Source organism: Babylonia areolata, chromosome 31 (assembly GCF_041734735.1).
Source record: "Babylonia areolata isolate BAREFJ2019XMU chromosome 31, ASM4173473v1, whole genome shotgun sequence".
Lineage (NCBI taxonomy): Eukaryota > Metazoa > Mollusca > Gastropoda > Neogastropoda > Buccinidae > Babylonia > Babylonia areolata.
The window spans coordinates 26,754,565-26,757,064 of NC_134906.1; the positions used below are offsets into that span (position 1 = coordinate 26,754,565).

The 2,500-nt window shown below is 47.4% G+C and overlaps 1 protein-coding gene across 2 annotated transcripts in view; it reads left to right on the plus strand.

The window, feature by feature from the left end:
- The window catches only part of LOC143276174 (uncharacterized), a 68,873-nt gene that overhangs the window by 43,618 nt on the left and 22,755 nt on the right, over positions 1 to 2,500 (plus strand). The gene's annotated exons all lie outside the window — the stretch shown is intronic.

Here is a 2,500-nt window from a genome sequence, read left to right on the forward strand (position 1 = left end):
ATGGACTGAAGTGGGTGAGTGGACGAGGTGCGAGTGTATAGCAGATGTAAAGTAGGAGTGAAAGTGGAGGAGTGGTTGGAAGTAGATAGGGTGGAGTTGAAGTAGATGGAGTGGAAGTAGATAGGGTGGTGTGGAAGTAGATGGTGTGGAAGTAGATGGAGTTAAAGTAGATGCGGTGGAAGTAGATGCGGTGGAGCTGAAGTAGATGGAGTGGAAGTAGATAGTGTAGTGTGGCAGTAGATGGAGTTGAAGTAGATAGGGTGGAGTTGAAGTAGATGGAGTGGAAGTAGATAGGGTGGAGCTGAAGTAGATGGAGTGGAAGTAGATAGTGTAGTGTGGCAGTAGATGGAGTTGAAGTAGATAGGGTGGAGTTAAAGTAGATGGAGTGGAAGTAGATAGGGTGGAGTGGAAGTAGATGGAGTGGAAGTAGATAGGGTGGAGTTGAAGTAGATGGAGTGGAAGTAGATGGAGTGGAAGTAGATGGGGTGGAGTTGAAGTAGATGGAGTGGAAGCAGGGTGGAGTGGAAGTAGATGGAGTGGAAGTAGAAATGGATAGGGTGGAGTTGAAGTAGACGGAGTGGAAGTAGATAGGGTGGAGTTGAAGTAGATGGAGTAGAAGTAGATAGGGTGGAGCTGAAGTAGATGCAGTGGAAGTAGAAGTAGATAGGGTGGAGTTGAAGTAGATGGAGTGGAAGTAGATGGAGTGGAAGTAGATAGGGTGGAGCTGAAGTAGATGGAGTGGAAGTAGATAGGGTGGAGCTGAAGTAGATGGAGTGGAAGTAGATGGAGTGGAAGTAGGGTGGAGCTGAAGTAGATGGAGTGGAAGTAGGGTGGAGCTGAAGTAGATGGAGTGGAAGTAGATGGAGTGGAAGTAGGGTGGAGCTGAAGTAGATGAAGTGGAAGTAGGGTGGAGCTGAAGTAGATGGAGTGGAAGTAGATGGAGTGGAAGTAGATGGAGTGGAAGTAGATAGGGTGGAGTGGAAGAAGTTGGAGTGGATGTAGATAGGGTGGAGCTGAAGTAGATGGAATAGAAGTAGATAGGGTGGAGTTGAAGTAGATGGAGTGGAAGTAGATAGGGTGGAGTTGAAGTAGATGGAGTGGAAGTAGATAGGGTGGAAGTAGATGGGGTGGAGTTGAAGTAGAGGGAGTAGAAGTAGATGGGGTGGAGTTGAAGTAGATGGAGTGGATGTAGATGGGGTGGAGTTGAAGTAGATGGAGTAGAAGTAGATGGGGTGGAGTTGAAATAGATGGAGTGGATGTAGATGGGGTGGAGTTGAAGTAGATGGAGTGGAAGTAGATGGGGTGGAGTTGAAGTAGATGGAGTGGATGTAGATGGGGTGGAGTTGAAGTAGATGGAGTGGAAGTAGATGGGGTGGAGTTGAAGTAGATGGAGTGGAAGTAGATAGGGTGGAGTTGAAGTAGATAGAGTGGAAGTAGATGGGGTGGAGTTGAAGTAGATGGAGTGGATGTAGATGGGGTGGAGTTGAAGTAGATGGAGTGGATGTAGATGGAGTTGAAGTAGATAGAGTGGAAGTAGATGGGGTGGAGTTGAAGTAGATGGAGTGGAAGTAGATGGAGTTGAAGTAGATAGAGTGGAAGTAGATGGGGTGGAGTTGAAGTAGATAGAGTGGAAGTAGATGGGGTGGAGTTGAAGTAGATGGAGTGGATGTAGATGGGGTGGAGTTGAAGTAGATGGAGTGGAAGTAGATGGGGTGGAGTTGAAGTAGATGGAGTGGAAGTAGATAGGGTGGAGTTGAAGTAGATAGAGTGGAAGTAGATGGGGTGGAGTTGAAGTAGATGGAGTGGATGTAGATGGGGTGGAGTTGAAGTAGATGGAGTGGAAGTAGATGGAGTTGAAGTAGATAGAGTGGAAGTAGATGGGGTGGAGTTGAAGTAGATGGAGTGGAAGTAGATGGGGTGGAGTTGAAGTAGATGGAGTGGATGTAGATGGGGTGGAGTTGAAGTAGATGGAGTAGAAGTAGATAGGGTGGAGTTGAAGTAGATGGAGTGGAAGTAGATAGGGTGGAAGTAGATGGGGTGGAGTTGAAGTAGAGGGAGTAGAAGTAGATGGGGTGGAGTTGAAGTAGATGGAGTGGAAGTAGATGGAGTTGAAGTAGATAGAGTGGAAGTAGATGGGGTGGAGTTGAAGTAGATAGAGTGGAAGTAGATGGGGTGGAGTTGAAGTAGATAGAGTGGAAGTAGATGGGGTGGAGTGGAAGTAGATGGAGTGGAAGTAGATAGGGTGGAAGTAGATGGAGTTGAAGTAGATAGAGTGGAAGTAGATGGGGTGGAGTTGAAGTAGATAGAGTGGAAGTAGATGGGGTGGAGTGGAAGTAGATGGAGTGGAAGTAGATGCGATGAAGTGGAAGTGGATGGAGTGGAAGTAGATGCGGTGGAGTGGATGGAGTGGAAGTGGATGGAGTGGATGCGATGAAGTGGAAGTGGATGGAGTGGAAGTGGATGCGGTGGAGTGGAAGTGGATGGAGTGGAAGTGGATGCG